Genomic DNA, 22,663 nt, shown 5'->3' with positions numbered 1-22,663 from the left:
GATTTGGAGTAGCCTGTCAAAAAACAGGTGAGAATTATTTTCCATGAGCTTATGGAGTTTTGAAAATGGTGATTCATACGCATTGCCATTGAAAATATCTGGAATATACATGCACTTTGCAAGTGTAGTATTTAATTTTGTCATGCCTAGTGATGGGGTAATCAATGGTGGCTTAGTGGAAGGGTTTCTCTAGCTAACATTAGCACATTCTCTTCATATTTTGCAGAGACTCTTGAAGCACTACAAGGCATAAATGAACAGAATTAACAAACCAGGAAACTATCTCGCCAATATTGAAATCATGTTCGCATCTTGCTGCATGGATTATTAGATTCAATGGTCTTACCTTAGCTCTACCCTAGTAAAACAAGAACACTAAAACACATCAGATTATCAATTCAACCTTCCCTTTCCAGATTGATACACCCACCCCCCCAAATTTCCTTTTGTACAAAATACCAATTGCAAGGTATCATATTCTGGCCAAAATATATAAAAAAAGCAGGATCAATTGCAAGGTATTGTATGATTGCCAAAATATATAAAACTAGGATCATTTGCCAGGTACCACATGCATGTCAAAATATATGCAAAGACAGACTCTGCTTACAATACAAAACAATCCTAAAAGCCATTGGTAAGAAATGCAATGATAATAGGTGCACTTGAAGGTGACTAACCTAGATATTTCCAAGATACTGCATAAAAAGATCATTTCATTTGGTAAACTGAAGCAATTTGCAAACAGCCTGTTCAGATAATTATTGTCAAGTAACATAACAATCCACACAATAACAGATGACTGCCACTTCAGTATCATATTCAAGACTAAAGTCTGTATCTATTTTACATAAACCTAGGTGCAAGACTTATGAGTCCACTAAAAATAATTTAAACGCACTATGACAATGCTCACCAATATTTCAACCATAAAATATGACTAATTTCACAACGCAAAACATGGGGACATTCTATATTCACCATGCGTGTTTGCTATACCTTTTCAGAGGGTTACATAAAGGAATATACTGAACTGTACTGTGCTTACACATTGACTAATCATTCAACTGTTCAACGCTCTCAAGTGTTGATCCTGTTAGCATTCATTCCTCACAAATTTCTCACAAAAAAAGGATTATCATAAGCTCTTAAGAGTTGGACTTTATGTGAAATCTTGAGAGCTTAGAAATATTCTATTGTTTCCAGAAATTGTCAAAATAAATGTTACAGGATCAGTACCTGAAAGCATTGGAGAGCTGAATGAATCAGTTAACATGTTTGTAGAATTTTACCATTGAATCTGTACCCATATCTCCATTCTCAACCCATCTCATCTGATTCCCATACAGAACTGAACTCTGCTTACATGTTAACTATCATTCAACTGTTCAATATACTAAATGCCAAGCCTGTGACATTCACTCCTCACACATTTCTGACAACAAAAGGGTTATCATAAGCTCTTAGGACAAGCTCTTACAACATCTTAAGAGATTACAATAATACTCTTGTTACCAGAAATTGTCAGAAGAAATATAACAAGACCGCTACCTAAGAACATTGGACAGTTGAATGCATTAGTTAACATGTTTGAAGAATTCTATCTTCAAATCTAGATCCATCTCATGTGATTCCCGTATGTGGTATAAATTGTCTTGAAGGTACCTGCATCATTCGACAGCTATTCAGCACAATCGTTAAAAAAAAACATCACAACTGCAAAATATGAATGGTGCATCCAAATTGGCATTCACACGTCTAAGGCCTTTTTGGCATATCTGGTGTGGGTGTAAAAGGTTTCCATTAAATCTCGTAAGCCTTTTTAACTATTATAAATAAACCACTAGAGTAAAACAAACAAATCAGTTATAAGAACTGAAAAGAAAGCTTGAAAAAAGATTAACATTTTCTAAAAGGCAAACACTAGAACACACTTAAAAATACTTTTCCTATAATACTTCTTCCACCTGGGATCATATTTGAAGGGCATAGGGAGATGCATGTTTGGGGTGATGCAAGGGGGGGCGTGTGGGAGTACCCTCAAATTTTAGGGAAAATTAGGGGGCGCAAAGGGATATGGGGGTTATATAATTTTTTTAATATATATATTTTCAATAATGAAAGCATAAATACATTGATCTGTACATGTTTGAATTAAATAATGAAATGCACTGATCCATACTCATCATTCATACTAATACATACATCATTCATTCATACACCACGAGGTTCAATAATGAACTAGATTGATCCATATTCAACATTCTAGAATCTAAATTGATTTAAAAATTAAATTCATCATTCATCATTCATCATTCTAGATTCTAAATTGATTTAAAATTTAAATTCATGATTCTAGAATCTAATTAGTACTAAGCAAAATAGACTATAGTAGATACTTAAGACTGAAGATTGGAATAGTAAATTGATATAACTCAAACTCAAAAAAAGTAAAGAGTGAGAGTCAATGAATCAGTCTAAGGTCATCCATATCTAAAGTCAAGACTCGAAAGTTAAAACTGACAATTAAAAATGGTCGTATTTCAATATGAAGTCATACTATATTTTTAACCCTTCTATGTTGGCAAGTTAAAACTAATGTTCCACCAAGACTCCGGGATAGGGAGACGCATGTTTGGGGTGATGCATGGGGGGGGGGGCGTGTGGGAGTACCCTCAAATTTTAGGGAAAATTGGGGGGGCAGGGGGATATGGGGGTTATATAATTTTTTTAATATATATATTTTCAATAATGAAAGCATTGATCCGTACATGTTTGAATTAAATAATGAAATACACTGATCCATACTCATCACTCATACTAATACATACATCATTCATTCATACACCACGAGATTCAATAATGAACTAGATTGATCCATATTCAACATTCTAGAATCTAAATTGATTTAAAAATTAAATTCATCATTCATCATTCTAGATTCTAAATTGATTTAAAATTTAAATTCATGATTCTAGAATCTAATTAGTACTAAGCAAAATAGACTGTAGTAGATACTTAAGCCTGAAGATTGGAATAGTTAATTGATATAACTCAAACTCAAAAAAAGTAAAGAATGAGAGTCAAAGAATCAGTCTAAGGTCATCCATATCTAAAGTCAAGACTTGAAAGTTAAAACTGACAAGTAAAAATGGCCAATGAGCATTGAAGGAGTGCCATGGAGGAGGAGGTGCAACAGTTAACTGGTAAGTCAAATAGTTATGCGCAGTAAGTTGAGTAGACATAGGCTTGGTAACTCGAATGAGTGAGTTAGAGAGTGCAAATTAGTTTAGGTTTTGATATTTGTTATGTGTTGTTCTTTTTAGTTTTAATTTTATTTATGGTTTTTTTATAATTTTTTTTAATTTCTATATTACAACAGTTACTAGAAAAAAAATTAAGCAGAACACGGCCCCCGTCAAAAGGGGTGTTTTTGGGCTTGGTGCTCTTGATTAAATGCTAGTTCCAAACCCTTATATATAATAGAGCCCAATGGAAACATCGCAATCCCCTCATTCCTGAAATCCTAAAAATTGTTATGTCTGGTGGATTTTGAGTGGAATCTAAAATTAACTTTCTCCATATGAAATAAAATGAGGTCAGAACCACTCTCAAACATCCTAAGTCAATTAATAGGGCCCTAGGGTTGAATGTTAAGCTTTCCCACTCATAAACTATTGTTTCAAGCAAAATTAAGGGGGAGCACCTAGCCCTTTTTTGGGGAGCTGCCCACAAGCACCCCTTTTGGGGAAACACATCCCCACACTAGGGAAACGTTTCCCCCTGCGTCTCCCCGTGTCTCCCTAAAAGGGGGTGTGGAGAAACGTTTCCCTGAGCATCTTCCCATCCTAGGTGTGTGGGAAGCATGGGTGCGTGCACCCCACCATAGGGGACACATCCTCATGGAACACTGGTTAAAATAAACTATTGCTTTCTTTCAAAAGCAAAAAATGGATCAAAATTTTAACTATTTCGTATTTTATGTTTAGCACAATTGCAAGTCGTGTGGTAGTACTAAAATAGGATAGATAAACAACAGTGTCTTTTATAATCACTATAGAGTCGAATTCCTATCAATCTTATGTGGAAATGATGTAGCTTAAAGTATCTAAATGCAGTACCAAAGTAAAATTGATACCAATAACCAAACAAGGCAGTGACTGCACAAACAATGTTTGTTGTAGCATCAAACTATAGAACTATATTATCTAAAAATTTTCCTGGTAGCACTCTCATTTCCGTAAAAAGTTTTTTAATTCCAATGAACAAAGACTTGCCTAACTCAATAAAGAAATTATGTTCCTTTGACATCAAGGATTTAGAAAAGAATTTAAAAAGAACCAATCATAGTAGAAGGATCATTACACGATCTAAATACTAAAAAATAATCACCATAAAAGAACACTTAACATTAAAAGTTAAAACTAAAGACTAGAGTATCTAAAGAACAGAACCTAATTATTGACAAAAACTAGACATTAAATGAAGGATCATTGGATCTATGACCGAGTGTCGATAAGAATACATAATCAACTTCTGCATTCCCCTCATGACCCATCTCGATATGGACTTAAGGAGACCAGAACCAATCTTAATAGATTAATTACAGGATGTAACTGCACAAGCCTAGTACTCTATGAGTCTATTCCCCATCTGCTTATACTAGATATAAACAACACGTTTGTAGAAAGTTAGAAAATTACAATCAGGTTGAACTCAATACAGATTCATACAGATTCAATTGGACCTACAACTCATTCCAGCCACAAAGCTGGAAAGAGCATAATAAAAATAAAAGCAAACATTGAATCTTATCACTGTTGTGGATTTTGTCCTTAGAATGACATGAGACATTCCAAATACGATGCCCAATCTGATACGTTGGCTCTTCTAGCATGGATGCAAAGAGAAAGCAATTACAGTACTTGATCAGTTTTTTATAATATAAGACTATATTTTGCTAAGAAAACAAAGGTATAGAAAAAAGCCCACATGCGTTACATATCGAATACCATTGCTTCGGGAAAGCCCTAAAAGCCAAGTGTGTGTGGAGACTAATATCAAAAGAGGACCTCTGAAATCAGATTCGCATTCAGAGATATATTGAGCCCAATTCCGCAGAAGACCGGATTGGAAACCCAAACAAGTCAATCAATAATGCATCCATATTATTGAGTACTGACTATAACATTCCCTTTAATAGAAAAAATGCTTGCATGGAAGGTTCGTAATGATGCTAAGGCGAATATCAATGTAGACCCATGGATAAGCAGTGGAGCTGAGTACAAGCTGCCAGAAGCAGTGATAAACTCTCTTCAATCTAGACCAGGCAGCTGGACCAGGAAACTTCTCCATTTGGCAGCAGGAGTGGAATAGCGCTGAACAGAGAGACGACTCAATGGCCAAGAAAATATTCAATCGAAAGGATTTATAAACAAATCAAAAGTGTTCCATGCCTATATAAAACAATGTTTTAAAACTCCGACTCCGACTCCGACTCGGCCGAGGATCGACTCCGACTCCGACTCCGAAACGGTAATGACTCGGCCGACTCGATTTCAATGACTCGGTCATTGTAAAAAATACATTAAATATTTATTTTTTTATAAAAAAACATAATTTTAAAGATTTTAAACATAATTTTAGAGATTTTCGTTCATGTTTCGAAACACACAGCATTATAATATAGATGGAAGACAACATATGATCAAAGTAGGCTCATGAACCAATCCATTATATCAAAATGGTACCCAATGACAATACATAGTCAACTGTCATACATGATCAAAGACTCAAAACAAAAAATACATAACCAAGGAGGCTAGAAATGGCCTCTACAACAAAAGTAAACTGTGACCAGGCTCCAATACTAGTACTACAGCTACTGGCTAGTAGCTACTGCCAAAGGAGCCAAGATCATGTCGATCAATCTCTGGATCATCATCAGAGTCAGACAGGGGGTCCATGGCTCCTACTCATCATCATCATCTCCCACTGCAGTTGTAGAAGTGGTACCACTAGCAGGCTGTGCAACTGCAGCAGATGCAAGCTGAGATAGAGTAGATATGCGGTTGCGCTTCTGTCGTGGCTGAGCAGAGGAAGCACCTACAACTGGAGTCCTTGCTGGCTGTGAGACTGAGGATGGTGGATTGGGATCTGCATTCAACTGAACAACATGTTCAAGTTCAATTGATGTCTCGATATCTAAATCTAAATCAAGATCCTCATCAAGATCAAACTCTGCTGGACGACTCTCCACTACCCAATCTGATGTTGGATCAATGTCTTCCAACACAATGGGATCTGAATCAGGTCTTTTGTTCAGCAAATGGTTTCGTCTGAGCCGGAGGTTGTATTGGACATAAACTAGATCATTTAACCATTTTTGATCCAAACGGTTTCTCTTCTTTGTGTTACTTGGGAGCAGGAGCGAAAATGGGAGCGGGAGCGACATTTTCAGAAGCTCCTGGTTTGGGAGCGAATCCCAGAGGAGTTCGACAACCAATGTCACTAACATCAAGGTACATAGAGGGATTGGTGCTCTTGATTAAATAAGAGTTCCATACCCTAATACATGACAAAATTCAATGGAAACATTGCAATCCTCCAATCCTGAAATCCTGAAAAACTGATAAGTCTGCTGGATTTTGAATGAAATCTAAAATTCTACTTTCTCCATATGAAATCCAATGAGGCCGAAACCACTCTCAAACATCCTGAGTCATTTCATGGTAATGTTAAAAATTTAAGTAAAAGGATGAAAATGAAGATTAAGGAGAATGTCACTTTTACTTTAAGAATTTAACATTACCATGAAATTTGAATAGCATATCAATAGTAGAGAGCATTTGAGTGTGTTAAATAGGGTTTGGGAGGGGGAATGGACCCCAAATGACATTTAGCAAATTCATATAACACCTTGGAGTCCAAACCAATCAGAAATCACCTTAAAAATCCATTAAAAAAATATTAAATTGTTGTTTAACGTGTTCTGGGCCGGCTTTTTGTGACTCGGCCGAGTCATAACAGAAACGGCCGAGTTGGCCGAGTCATGGCTGACTCGGCCAAACGTACCGTTTCAAAGGCCGAGTCATGGCTGAGGGTATCGGCTCGGATCAACTCGGCCGTTTCGGTATCGAAACGGCCGTTTTTTAAAACAGAGATATAAAAGACTCTAATGATGAACATGCCTGGTCTAAAATCCAGCCTTGGGGATTTACACTCCAAACTTACGATAAGAATCGTTTACCCTGGACAGACCAGAATGCACACTCTCATGGTGGAAGCACATCTGGATAAGAACCTTTCAAAAGTTCAATATTTACATGCAGTTGGCAATCTTAAATAGAGCACCCACATAGGAAGTTCTTAAGAGAAGAAATCTATCAAGTCCAAGCAAATGTATCATGTGTAAAAGAGTTGAAAAGAACATAGACCACTTACGATATTTTGTCCTTACTAAAGGGAATCTAGATGGTTTGACAAGGATAAAGGACTGTGGACAAGGAGGTTATGCTGAAGAGTGCTCTAAAAAGAGGTAGCAAAACTCAGTCCTCAAAGGCCTTCCTCTAATAGTATCATGGGGAATCTAGAAAGATAGAAATTTGAAATCTTTTAAGACAGGTATATAACTCTTTCAATGTGCCTTCCAAGGTCAGTCAATCTTCTCAAACTTCAAAGCTTTTTCATCAACCCCAACACAGAAAAGGTTGATTCATGTTCCTATAGACAAATCTGGAACATGGGAATTACTTTGATAGACCTAGTCAAGGTACCCCCCAAAAATGGGAAGCCATAGGTGTTCTATATCTCAATAACTCTCACTGTATCAGATTTAAAATAGATTTAGGTGAGGATCAAATAACTACACCAAGCTTATTTCACTAACAATACTCTTAAAACTAGCAGCCCACAGTGGCATTTAAAAAAATACCAGTGTTTGGTGGCTCATTGTTGTTAGACAATGTACCCCAGATCATCTTCTACTAGGTTGGAGCACACATGGCAGATCTGAGCACCTTACAGCAGCATTACACAAATCCATGCAGCATTAAATTCCAAACAGCATAATCATCTGTTGGTGAGAATGCAGCAATAAATAGACAGTAGGAGAACATCACAAATTTTAGTATTCCAGCAATAAGGGCACACGCATGCATGTATGCACCAGCCATAAATAGAATAAGATAATTTTTCATTAGACTTCAGGTTAAAGATAAAGTGCTAAAGTTAGATGAGTCAGTTCTGCTTTATTTTTCACAGTCTTTCTGAATTCATTTTTTATCAGTTATGTTATCACTGACAAAATTTCAATGCCAAATGTCTTACATTTGTTTGATGGTAAAGCACATAAATCCTTTTTAGCAGTTTCGCAGCGCAACATCTTTTAGGTGATTTCGTAGCGCGCTGCGAAACCCCTGTAGCAGCCTATTTCAGCAGAAAAAACTCTGTTTTCTGCGTTTACTAGTAAATTTCCAGAAGGTATTTTGAGCAGCTGAAAACTTAATTTTGAAAACTGAAAGAGGCTTTTATTCCTAACATACCAAACTACAAAAACCTCTTTCAGTTTCTTCAATTCCATTCTGAGGTGGGAGAAATTTATGGTTAAACTTGCGCTACGAAACTGCAGAAAGTCAAGCTTTGTCTACTGGTTTTAGCAGTGTTTTTCAAAATCAGTTTCTGGTCACATGAAAGGCTATTTTGGAATTCTGAAGGAGGTTTATCTTCATCGACTCTTCTACTACAATAACCTATCTCAATTTCTTCATAAGTGTTTTCAGTTGGGAGATACTAAGCTTTCATTGAGACCCTACTTTCAGAAAATGGATTTTTTCCTGTTTGCCACGTGTTTTTCAAGGACAGTTTCTGGACAGCTGGAGAAATGTTTTAAAAAACCAGGAGAGGTTTTTGTTCTGGACAACATGGGCTACAAAAACCTCCTTCAGTTTCGTAAAATGTGTCATGGATGAAGAGATAAAGGCTCTGCAATTTGCAAGGATCTAAACCTAAAAACAGGGAAACATGTTCCCTAATTTCTAGGGTTTGTCATCAGCAGTTTGGTAACCACGTGGGAGGCTTCATCAAATTCGACTTCATGAAGTTGCAGCTGTCAAAGAATGCTTTAAATGCCTAGATAAGGTTGTTGTAATCATAATAAGGAGTTACACTCCTAGTTGTATTAGGTCACTAGCACTCCTAGTTAACAGCTAGTTTTAATTAATGGTTTGTTTTATGGTTAGAATAGGTGTCACTGATGGCAAATTCGAATTCTCTTGATGAGGGATGATGGAATCCTAATTGTAAATGCTTTATATAGAGCAAGAGGTCGAATTAGCAAGGGGTTGGAGACTTTTTGGCTCAATTGCTGCTCTATGTGTAGACTGTGTATATTTTTAACCTAATGCAGAATTTCTACTTAGACAACTCAAGATTCATGAAGAGTTCTTGTATGTTCTTGTTTTGATGGCATCTTCCAATACTTACATTGCAGTGAGGTTTACTTATGATACTCAGAATTCATCAATGATGCTCTGACTTCCTTCATAGATAAACTAACTGTGTTTCACTGTTTTATATTTGCATTTCTGCACTTGAACTCTATAATGCCTTGACTTCCATGCTAGGTAGAATGTTTTGGCTTCACTACTCAGGATTCAAAGAGGGTTTTTAATGTCCTATTGTCTCATGGCTTTCCTCTTTCACTTACTTGCAGTGGTATGAATACATGTTACTTAGAATTCATCAATGATGCTCTAACTTCCTTCATGTATTTATAAACTGTGTTTCCTTGCATTGTATCTTTGTTTTGTTGAGGTATAAAAACTCTCTATGCCCTGACTTCATGTTAAGCTGATCTTGCTGTGGTACTGAACATACTTTGACTCCATAGCCCAATGGTAGCCAACCTTCATCTTTCAACCTATAAACATATACAATCACAAACCATAGAGTTAGCCATCTATCTTATTCTTTAATCAAAATCTTTAACCCTTTGAGAGAGCCCTCTCAGGCTGAGGAGGCTAAGCCTCAGCCAAAAGTTTGGTTTGAAATAGTTACTCAAAGTCTTCCTGATCAGCAGCCTATCAGGGGCATGATTTTGTGATAACAAGTTAGATAGAGCGCAGATCCAGAGATCTAAGCAATATATCTATTTTTATAAACCCTAGGTGTCACTTATAAGAGAGTGAGAGTATGGATCTTTAATAGGGTTAGTTTCAGTTCTTACACAAAATCCTTTCTAGCAGATTTTTATTCAGCAGTATTGGAATAGCAGTAACAGGGGTTTTCGACATTGATCTATGTGTTCCAATGTATTCTGTTGGGTCCCTATAATACTAGTGATTACCCCATTACTATTGTAGTTATACCCCTTATTTATATTGATGTACCCATGTAGTTCCCATATTGTTACTATTGTGCCACATAGAAGCCCACTGTTGTTATTGTTGTGCCCTACAATATTATTGTTATGTAGGCTTTGATTGTATTGGGACCACTTAGACTCCTATATATAGAAAGGAGGTATTTTCATTTGTATCATCCAAGAATTGTTCATTTATGTAATGTAAAGGAGGTTGCCCCCTCGAAGAGGCTGAATTCTAAGGCGTGGATCTCTCTTTTCTATCTTTTTGTGAGCTGGTTTCATAACATTTGGTATCAGAGGTTTGGATTCTAGGGTTTCGCTGCTCCAAACAGGTCATCGTGGCATGTTCGCTATAACTTTTTTTCTGTAACGTTTCAGACGTCGCAAAAAAAACCCATTTGAGAAGAATTGGCGCGGAACCTTGGGTCCAAATTTTAGAGCTTTTCGCGCGATATTTTCGGAGATATGATCTAAGGAAGTTGGCCTTGTTGCAGACTCCCGAATTACATTCAAAACAGGTGACCTGGGGAAAATCGTCATAACTCTCTCTCTGAGGATCGGATTGAAATTTCGTAAAAAGGTACAGAAAGAGGACGGACTGTAGTTTCTTGTATGTGTGTTTTAGATTCAAAGGTTGAAACAGTGGCTCGTGGCACGTCGTGCAAGTTCGCTCTACTGAACCAGTCTATAAGCAAGTCATTGTGGGAGATTTCACATAACTCTTCTTTGGAGAATCCAATTTGGCTCAGACTTGTGGCATTGGAAAGAGGACACAAAAGGCTACTGTAGGTAGCAATTTCAGAACTGGATGATTTGAAATTACAGAGACACATCAGATTCAATATCGGGCTTCTATAAAGTGAAAAAAGGTGTGTAGTTTTTTTTTTAAATTTTTGTGTAAGCTTGGTTTAACGGAATTCAAAGGGCATAGTAAAGAATTATTATCGGTAACTGATGCCCCGAGGAAAGAAAATGCAAACACCTAGTAAGGAACCTGAAAGCTCTAGCATGACTCATGAAGAAGAAGAAGAAATGCTACATGATATATCAAAATTACAAGAACAAGTGCAACAAATGTCACGCTCACAAAAGCTAACAGAAGCTAAGATAAGTGGCGTGGAATCTAAGATAAAGGGCATGGAAGCTAAGATGGATGATTCAAAGACAGATTTGAAGAGAGACATGGCAGATTTGAAGATAGATTTGAAGACAGATTTGAAGAGAGACATGGCAGATTTGAAGATAGATTTGAAGACAGATATGGAAGAATTGAAGAAGTTGCTACAAGAAAGTGTCACTAATGGTGAAAAGGTAGTAAATGAAACTCATGATGAGAACAAAAGAAATGTTAATCATGATTCCATAGACGCTAATGTTGGATCGAAGACTCACCATGTTCCAAAAATCGATATGAGGAAGTTTGATGGCAAGGATCCCGCCACATGGATATTACAGATGGAGCAATTCTTCGATCTCAATAATGTGCAAAACACACAAAAGGTACGTATGGCAACTTTATATTTTGAACCAAATCAGTTTGTATGGTATCAATGGCTTTGTTCTCGTAAACAATTTATCACTTTGGCAATTTTTACGGAAGAATTGATAGCACATTATGAGGATACAAAAAGCAACACTTTTTTTAGCCAATTGATGAGTCTCAAACAAAAGGGTTCAATAATGGAGCACATTGAGGAGTTCCAAAAATTGAACATAAGGATAAAAGATATTCCAGAGGAGCATAGGATTGATGTGTTCATAGGGTCTTTAAAGGATAATATCCAACATGATGTGCGCCTTTGGGAACCTGATTCATTAGAGAAGGCATTCAGGTTAGCAAGAAAAATGGAAAGCAAAATTATGGCAACTAGGAAGCATACCATTCACAACTATAAAGATGGAAGTGTTGTTGCCCATAGTCTTCCACAACCTACAAGGTTGACACCACAACAATTGGAAGAAAAAAGAGCAAAAGGGCTTTGTTACAATTGTGATAGCAAATACAAAAAAGGTCATAAGTGTGCTGAGAAGAAATTATTCTACATAGATTGTGAAGAGGAAGAAGAAAAGGAGCAAGAAAGGTCAAAAGAAGAGGATATATTCCAGGAACAAAGCCTATATGAAGAACAAATAAATCCGACCATATCTTGTAATGCATTGGCGGGAATTACCACTCCTCAAACCATCAAGATAGAAGGACAAATCAAGAAGAAAAAGGTAATAGTGTTGATTGATTCAGGAAGCACCCACAATTTTATTCATTGTAGGGTAGCAAAAGAATTGAATTGCTTCCTATATCCAGCACCAGAGTGTCAAGTGATGATTGCAAATGGAGGAACAATAAATTGCTCTGGAAAGTGCCATAATATCAAGCTATCCATGGGAGAATATGTATTGACTAGCCCAATGCTTTCCATTCCAATGGGAGGTGCTGATGTTGTACTAGGAGTCCAATGGCTACAATCCTTGGGTACAATAGCTTTTAATTTTCAAGAACTTTTCATGAAATTTTCTGTGGAAGGAAAGGAAGTTGAATTAAGGGGTATTGCAGGGAAACCAGGAAAGATAATCAGCTCTAATGGTATGACAAAGCTTCTAAAAAAGGAGCAAAGGGGTGTAATTGCACAATTATGTTCGCTAGATGTTTCCACATTAGAATCATCTATTTCTCCAGATCTCCAAAAAGTCCTGGACAATCATTCCAAGGTATTTGAGACTCCCAAAGGTCTCCCACCTATGCGTGATCATGATCATGCTATTCATCTGATTCCAGGAAGTGTTCCTCCAAACATCAGGCCGTACAGATATCCCTATGTCCAAAAAAGTGAAATTGAACGTATGGTTGCAGAAATGCTAGAGGCTGGTATAATTCAACCGAGTCAAAGTTCTTTCTCTGCTCCAGTAGTATTGGTGCACAAGAAGGATGGATCATGGCGCATGTGTCCGGATTATAGGGAGCTCAACAAGCTCACTATTAAAGATAAGTTCCCCATTCCTGTCATTGATGAATTACTGGATGAATTGCATGGATCAATTTACTTCACCAAGTTGGATCTTCGTTCAGGATATCATCAAATCAGAATGAAGATTGAAGACATTCCGAAAACGACATTTAGAACTCATGAGGGTCATTATGAATTTTTGGTCATGCCTTTTGGCCTTACCAATGCACCTTCAACATTTCAAGGTTTGATGAATTCAATTTTCAAACCATTCCTTAGAAAATTTGTGTTAGTATTTTTTGATGATATACTTATCTACAGCAAGTCTTGGAAGGATCATGTTGAACATGTCGACAGGGTGCTACAACTATTGGAAGAGAAACAATTATATGCCAAAAGATCCAAATGTTTCTTTGGAGTCCAGGAGGTGGAATATTTGGGTCATATTGTATCTCATGAAGGAGTTAAGGTAGACCCTACCAAAATTAAAGCCATTAAGGAATGGAAAATCCCCACATCCATAAAGCATTTGCGCGGATTTCTTGGGTTGACAGGGTATTATCGCAAGTTTGTTAAGAATTATGGGAGAATAGCAGCACCTCTAACGACATTATTGAAGAAAGATGCATTTTCATGGACTCCGGAAGCAACAAAGGCCTTTGAACATCTTAAAGAGGCAATGTGCCAAGCACCGGTCTTAGCTACACCGGACTTCACAAAAACCTTTATTGTGGAATGTGATGCTTCAGGAAATGGAATTGGTGCTGTTCTAATGCAAGATGAAAGACCCATTGCCTTTGAAAGTCGTCCAATCAAGGGAAAGTTTCTAAGAAAAGCTATTTATGAGAAGGAAATGTTGGCAATACTCCATGCACTTAAGAAATGGCGACCCTACCTAATGGGAAGACACTTCAAGGTAAAAACAGATCATGATAGCCTTAAATACTTTTTAGAACAAAGATTATCCTCTGAAGAGCAACAAAAGTGGGTCACAAAGATGTTGGGTTATGACTTTGAAATCATCTACAAAAATGGGAAGCAAAATGTGGTGGCAGATGCACTCTCAAGGAAGGATGAGGATGTGGAAGCATTGTTGTGCGCTATTTCTATCATCCAACCAGATTGGATAAATGAAGCAAGGGAGGAATGGAAGAATGACGAAGAAGTGTGGGCACTTATTCGAAAGCTACAACAAGATTCCAGTACGTCTGATACATTTAGCTGGAAAAATGATTCGTTATGGTACAAAGATCGCTTATACCTCTGTAAGAATTCCCAGCTAAAACAAAAGATTCTTATGGAATTGCACACTTCTCCCTTAGGAGGGCACTCAGGATTTTTAAAAACTTACCACAGGGTTAAGAAGGAATTTTTTTGGGATGGCCTTAAATCAGATATTCATAAGTTTGTGGCAGAATGTTTGGTTTGCCAGCAAAATAAAGTTGAAACAATTAAGACACCGGGTCTATTACAACCTTTACCCATTCCAAGCCAACGTTGGGAGGAGGTAACAATGGATTTTATCACAGGTTTACCAAAGTCTGAGGGAAAGAGTGTCATCATGGTGGTAGTTGACAGACTTACCAAGTATGCACACTTTTGTGCATTATCACATCCATTTAAAGCCAGTACAGTTTCTACTGCATTTATGGAAACAATTCAAAAGCTACATGGAAACCCAAAGATTATTGTAAGTGACAGAGATCCCATTTTCACTGGAAATTTTTGGACAGAATTATTTTCTTGTCTTGGTACTCAGTTAGCTCATAGCTCATCTTATCATCCTCAATCTGATGAGAAAACTGAGATAGTAAACAAATGTTTGGAAGGATACCTTCGTTGCTTTGTATCTGATAAACAGACACAATGGGTCAAATGGTTGCCTCTGGCTGAATGGTGGTATAACACTTCCTTTCATACAGCAACAAAAATGACCCCATTTATGGCACTTTATGGGTATCAACCACCATCCATCACATCATATTTAAGAGAAAATTCTAAGGTTCAGGCAGTGGAACATCACATCGAACATCAACAACAAGTCCTCGAACTCTTAAAGGATAACCTTGTGTTGGCACAGAATAGAATGAAACAACAGGCAGATCAGCATCGCAGTGAAAGAAGTTTTGATGTAGGTGATTGGGTATTCCTACGGCTACAACCATATAAGCAAATGTCCCTCAAGCAAGCTAATAAGGATAATAAATTATCACCAAAGTATTATGGTCCGTACAAGGTGTTGCAAAAGATTGGTACTATGGCATACAAATTGGAGCTTCCTGCAGCTTCTCGATTGCACCCAGTTTTCCATGTTTCATGCTTAAAGAAGGTTATAGGCGACAAGCTCCCAGTTCAAACAATATTGCCAGAAGTTGACGAAGAAGGAAAAATTATATTGGAACCGGAAGCAGTTATAGAAACAAGAACTCGACAGCTACGAAATCGATCAATTTCAGAGTACCTTATCAAGTGGAAGAACTTATCCGCTGAAGATTCCACATGGGAGGACGAGAATTTTATGTAGAAGTATCCTGAACTAATCAAGCGTTGAGGACAACACTTTTTTGAAGGAGAGGGGCATGTTGGGTCCCTATAATACTAGTGATTACCCCATTACAATTGTAGTTATACCCCTTATTTATATTGATGTACCCATGTAGTGCCCATATTGTTACTATTGTGCCACATAGAAGCCCACTGTTGTTATTGTTGTGCCCTACAATATTATTGTTATGTAGGCTTTGATTGTATTGGGACCACTTAGACTCCTATATATAGAAAGGAGGTATTTTCATTTGTATCATCCAAGAATTGTTCATTTATGTAATGTAAAGGAGGTTGCCCCCTCGAAGAGGCTGAATTCTAAGGCGTGGATCTCTCTTTTCTATCTTTTTGTGAGCTGGTTTCATAACATATTCCAACTGTGTTTCTAGATTTTAGTGAGATTCAGATTGCAGTTTTGATTAGCCTTTAAATTTAGACAGTGTTAGTTTCCATTAGAAGAAGAATCTGTTTACAATACGTTAGACAAATTCATAATGGTATCAGAGAGGCTTATTGAAACATTCTAAAAATCCTTGAATAGATAGTAGGACTGTTACCTATGAAAGGGAGCTGTCACGAGGCTCCAGGGATCGGATGCTGTGATCCATGCTTGAGAAAAGCACAGTGAAGTTTCAGGTTGTCGGGTTCTTTGTTAGGCTGCTAATCTGTTTTAACTTTCGTTTAGGCGATATTCCAATGCACTAGTATGGCTACAGTCAATCTCAAATACAAGGACAGATTGGAAGATCCCTCTTAAAATTCATCCCAGAGAAGTCTCAAGTAACCAGCCTACATCCATCTTAACTCCAGATCTACCAAGCACTTGGCAGGATCAAATTTCTTTTCACTCTAAAAGAGGTTTGCACCTCAATAGATTTGATCCCTCTCGACACTCGATAGATCTGGAGTTAAGATGGATCTAAAGTGGGAGAAATTTTTCTTACATAAGAATACCATTGGCAAAACCATGGGTTGTCAAAACCTGGAGCCCAAAAACCACCAACAATAAATTGACTATTTTACCTCAATTTTATTTTAATTATTAATTTTATTTTTTATTTTATTTCATTTCTATTTTATGCAATTTGATCAAGTCAAAATGTTTACGTAACAGGACTCGACATTACAACATCTCTTCCATACCAGGCTGGAGAAACTGGTTGTAGAGCCTCCCAAACCTGTGTAATTGGTAAATCATAAAAAGAAGATGGCCAAGGTCAAGTGAGTCATACTTGAATCTATGAAGGATCATTAGATCCCTCACGTCACCAAAAAGACCACAATAAAGTACATGTTTGATGCTCTAGTCACTCTATCGGAGTGAGAACAAGAAACAGAAGACATTGTTAAGAAATAAGCTTAATCCCTGCAAATGAGTAAAAGGATTCAGATTGCAGTTTTGATTAGCCTTTAAATTTAGACAGTGTTAGTTTCCACTAGAAGAAGAATCTGTTTACAATACGTTAGACAAATTCATAATGGTATCAGAGAGGTTTATTGAAACATTCTAAAAATCCTTGAATAGATAGTAGGACTGCTACCTATGAAAGGGAGCTGTCACGAGGCTCCAGGGATCGGATGCTGGGATCCATGCTTGAGAAAAGCACAGTGAAGTTTCAGGTTGTCGAGTTCTTTGTTAGGCTGCTAATCTGTTTTAACTTTCGTTTAGGCGATATTCCAATGCACTAGTATGGCTACAGTCAATCTCAAATACAAGGACAGATTGGAAGATCCCTCTTAAACTTCATCCCAGAGAAGTCTCAAGTAACCATCCTACATCCATCTTAACTCCAGATCTACCAAGCACTTGGCAGGATCAAATTTCTTTTCACTCTAAAAGAGGTTTGCACCTCAATAGATTTGATCCCTCTCGACACTCGATAGATCTGGAGTTAAGATGGATCTAGAGTGGGAGAAATTTTTCTTATATAAGAATACCATTGGCAAAACCATGGGTTGTCAAAACCTGGAGCGCAAAAACCACCAACAATAAATTGACTATTTTACCTCAATTTTATTTTTTATTTTATTTCATTTCTATTTTATGCAATTTGACCGAGTCAAAATGTTTACGTAACAGGACTCGACATTACAACATCTCTTCCATACCAGGCTGGAGAAACTGGTTGTAGAGCCTCCCAAACCTGTGTAATTGGTAAATCATAAAAAGAAGATGGCCAATGTCAAGTGAGTCATACTTGAATCTATGAAGGATCATTAGATCCCTCACGTCACCAAAAAGACCACAATAAAGTACATGTTTGATGCTCTAGTCACTCTATCAGAGTGAGAACAAGAAACATAAGACATTGTTAAGAAATAAGCTTAATCCCTGCAAATGAGTAAAAGGATATTGTAGTTGCATACTTAATGAAGATTATTGATCTCCATGATCAGCTTGCAGCAATTGAGAGGAGGTGAAGGGTGAAAAGTTAGTACTCAATGCATTAAATAGGTCCTGTTCTTTTTGGAAACATTTTGGCTATAACATCTAGGCCAAAAAGAAGTTAAAACTTCCCATTTTGAAGAGGCTATGGAATGACTTCAACTAGAAGGAACAGAATGTTGTCCTCATTAGTAAGACGAAGAAGGGCAACAAGAAAAGAGGAACTAAGAAGGGTTAAAAAGGGAAGAAAGAGAAGCCAGGTTCTTGTAACCAGGGAAAGAAGGACTTGAGCCACATCAAGTGCTTCGAGTGTCAAATGTTTGGGCACTTTGCTTCCAATGTCATCAAAAGAAGAGGAAGGGTAAGCAACTTGTAAAGAGTACAAAAGCATCAGCTCAAGTGGATGATCTTTCATCCAATCTCGAGATACACTTCTCAATGGTCTCATGCCTATCATCTGACATCATGTCTGATGTGGACTGGTATGTGGACAGCGGAGCCTGCAAACATACAACCTCTAACAAGAGTACCTTTAGTAGAACTTGGTGATGATGCCACATAACCAGTTGCAAGAGTGGGATCCATCAAGTGATATCCTTAAGCTTACTAAGTTATTGATGTTTTGTATGTACCTAGCTTAACTAAAAATCTCTTTCCAATTTCAATGATGATAGATCCTACATATATGGCTAACTTTGAAGATCAACAAGTCCTCATCCTAAATTGCAAGGGAATCCTATAAGAACTTTAGGGTATGATAGTGACAACATGTGTGAGCTTTAACAAAAGACACTAGGAAACTTGCACTAGTGAATGTTGCAAATCTTGAAAACCATGGTGTGGGGATTGCTAATCTTCAAGGCTGAGAAGAAAGGAGTGTGCAAAGGTTGTGCACTTGGCCAGCATGTGAAATATGTTTTCCTGGCAGTGAACATAGGTCAAGAGGGGTTTCTGACCTAATCAACTCAAATGTATGTCGGCCCATCTCTTCAACTTCCTTATCAAGTAACATTTACTATGAATATTTCATTGATGATTCTTCTAGGAAGTCCTAGACTTACTTCACAAAAACCAAGGATGAAGACTTTGAGAAGTTTCAAGAGTTTAAGGGTCTTATAGAAAATCAAATAAGTATAAAGATTAAGGTTTTAAGGTCCGACAATGGAAAGGAGTATACCCCAAAGGAGTTTGATACCTTTTGCATGAAATCAAGAATCAAGAAAACGTTGATAGTTCACTACAACCCTCAGTAGATTGGGGTTGCAAAGAGGAGGAACAGATCTATCATAAAACAGTCAAATCCTTGATTCATGATCTAGTTCTGCTCATGTGTCTCTGTGTATAAACATGTCTTATCATTGTCTATATTTTGAATAGGTATCCTCACAGAATTTTGAAGGATAAGACATCAATGGAGGAATTCAGAAGCCTCAAGTAACACATCTTTGAGTTTTTTAGTTGTCCTATCTACATTCATATTCCAGATGAGAAAGGGACCAAGTTGGAACCTTCTAGTTTGAAGGGCATTTTTGTAGGTTAGAGTGAAACCTCAAAAACTTATAAAATATACATTCCATCTCAACATAAAGTAGTTGTGAGCAAAGATACCAAGTTTGAAGAAAATGCATGGTCCTCTAAGTCTCAAGAACCTCCAATAGTGACCATGGAGGCAGAAGAGCTTGGTATCCCAAAAATAGATATGCAGAAATTAAAAAGATCATGAAAAGCATATTTAGATCAGCAAGCTTTTGGAGGTGCAAGGGGTGCCTCTTTACCTTCAAGTTCAGCTAGAAAGCCTAGATGGCTAATCTAGACATTACCAAAGGCAACAAAGTAAGTTGGTGCTCCAACTACTTCCTTTCAAGTAAGCCACCCTCCTAAAAAGTTCCCTAGTTATGTTGCACTGATGTCTTCCATTATTGAAACAAAACCTTCTAGTAACAAAGAGGTAGTAAGGAAGCAAGTACTGCAAAATGCCATGATGGAGGAATACATCTTCTCCTAAAGAATGATGGGTAGGAGATAGTGCCTAGACTAGTGGGGAAGTCAGTGTTTGACTCTAGGTTGTTTTACATGGTTAAGCATGTAGCAGATAGCAACATAGAAAACTACAAAGCTTGGTTTGTGGCTAGAAGGTTCTCCCATTAAAAATGAGTTGACTATGAGGAGACTTTTGCTCTTGTTACTAAATATACCTCTATTAGATTTACTATGTCTTTCACAACAATCTTCCATTGGATTTTATATCAAATTTATGTAAAGACAACATTTCTTAATAGGTTGATTAAGGAGTTATATGAATAAACCAACCAAGAGGCTTTTAGGTAAATAGGCTTGAGACCCATATTTACAAGTTGAAGAAGGCCCTTTATGGGTTGAAACAGGCACCATTTGCATGGCACTCCAAGATCGATGAGTAACTTGCAGATTTGGGTTTCACTAAGACAGATGCAGATTCTAATTTTTACTATTTGGTAGATCATTCTAATCTGCTCGTTTTAGTCCTATATGTAGACAATCTTACACTCATAGGAAGTTAAAAGGAATCCACAAAATGGTGGAGGGCAAAATTGGAAAGAGAATTTGTCATGACTTGAAGCACTACTTGCTGGCTGTAGGGGTGTAGCAAAGTGCAAGTGAAGTGTTCCATGGACAGAATAAGTATGTAATTGAAATTCTTAGAAGATTTCAAATGATGGACTGCGAACCCATGGCTACTCCCCTGTATGCAATTGAAATTCTGATGAGATTTCAAATGATGTACTGCAAACCCATGGCTACTCCCCTCTGGTAGTAAATCCGTTGTACTTTGTTGATTCTAATTCAGATTTGATGAACATCTGTATACAGGGAATTGATAGGTTTCCTCATGCACTTAGTTAACACAAGGCCTAACATTTGTTTTGCAGTCAACACTTTCAGTACATGGTGCAGCCTAGGCAAGTTCATCAGGTTGCCACAAAACACAAGCTCTAATACTTGGAAGGGGGCAGTGCTTTTTGCACTGAGATATGTTAGTGATGCAGCTTTTTATTCAATGATAATGGAATAGCATTAACAAGGGTTCTCGACAGTGATCTACATGTTCTGTGTATGTTTTCTAACTGTGTCCGTTTATAGGCTCAAACGACATTCAGATTACAGTTTCGATTAGCCTTTAAATTCAGACTGTGCTACTTTCCTGTAGGAGAAGAATCTGTTAAACAAGTGTTACTAAATTTCATCAGTTGTTAGTAATTAATTGGATGAATGGCAGTAGTAGAAGATGAAATCAAACGTTCTGTCCGTTTTTATTTCAGAGTGCTTTGAACATGTCTACAAAGAATTAAATGGTGAAGAAGACACCTTGAGGAAGGAAGGACTACAGTTGGCTGAGGGTTCAAGGTTATGGAGGGAAATCAAGGATTTTCATATCTTACAGGAACATATTTCTCCATCCTCGAATGGGGACTCTTATGATAGTCAATATTATGAAGATGATGCAAGTGCCTCAAAAGAAGATTTCTGAATTTTAGAGAAGATACAGGACCCTTCAATCAATATCAATGCCTTCTTCAGGCTTAGCAAAGAATGTATCTTTTCATTCTGATATTTCTCGAAGCTTCAAGCATTTACAGGATGTATCTCTTTATACTCGGATGAAATGAAAGATTAGAAAAATTGAGGGAAAATATATCAATATCAATCGATATGTAAGCCAATAAATGCACCAAAGAAACACAGATTGAAAAAATATGCCTGCTGTGAGTCTGTGAAAGCAAATATAAGCAGTACCTCTTCTGGAAAATGTGAAGCAGAAATACAAAACAAAAAAGACATCGTGATAAGAGAATATGGGATGAGAGAGACAAAATAAATCAAAGCTTAGACTCACGTCAATCCGATTGCATATGAGGATCTGAACCAGCCGCATCGGATTATCCACAAATGCACCTTTGTCCGTATACATTACGGAATCTGGGAATTCAATTTGGAGCACAATGTTAATCTTCTTCTTCTTCAAGCGGATCCAGATGCATATTAGCACCAGCACCGATCAAGTCCATCCGCCGCCTGGAAAGAAAAATAGCACAATGCAAATATTTTCAAATGCGCCTACCTGAAACGGTGGCGCGGCGTAAGAGGCCCTCCTGAAACCCCTCGTAGAAGAATATATCTGCGGACCTAAAACCCTACGTCCGATATAACAACCCATTTTATGATTATAATGTTTTAAAAAGTTAAAAGACCCTGAAACCCTAGATCGTATATAAAACCAGCATTTGCACCAACCGGTGCAACGTCATAGGAGCAGTGGGGATATGGAAGTAACTAAAAGTAATATTTTAGTAAAATGTTACATATGTGTTATGATTTAATAATTTTATTATATAGGTAATAATAGAATTAATAGAGAATGGCTATCGTTTGAAAATTTAGGGTATGATT

General features: G+C 37.2%; 1 long non-coding RNA gene across 1 annotated transcript; it reads right to left on the bottom strand.

The window, feature by feature from the left end:
* Nucleotides 1-696: 696 nt before the first annotated feature.
* Nucleotides 697-22,323, bottom strand: LOC149217042 (uncharacterized). The gene is made up of 2 exons (XR_016250620.1): nucleotides 22,110-22,323; nucleotides 697-1,665 (listed from the first exon to the last, which is right to left on the bottom strand). It is a non-coding gene; the product is annotated as an uncharacterized LOC149217042 (long non-coding RNA).
* Nucleotides 22,324-22,663: the final 340 nt, after the last annotated feature.

Source organism: Pinus tabuliformis, chromosome 1_1 (genome assembly GCF_031772625.1).
Source record: "Pinus tabuliformis cultivar Carrire ecotype Pingquan chromosome 1_1, CPIR1, whole genome shotgun sequence".
NCBI lineage: Eukaryota > Viridiplantae > Streptophyta > Pinopsida > Pinales > Pinaceae > Pinus > Pinus tabuliformis.
This window is presented reverse-complemented; position numbering and strand designations above follow the sequence as displayed.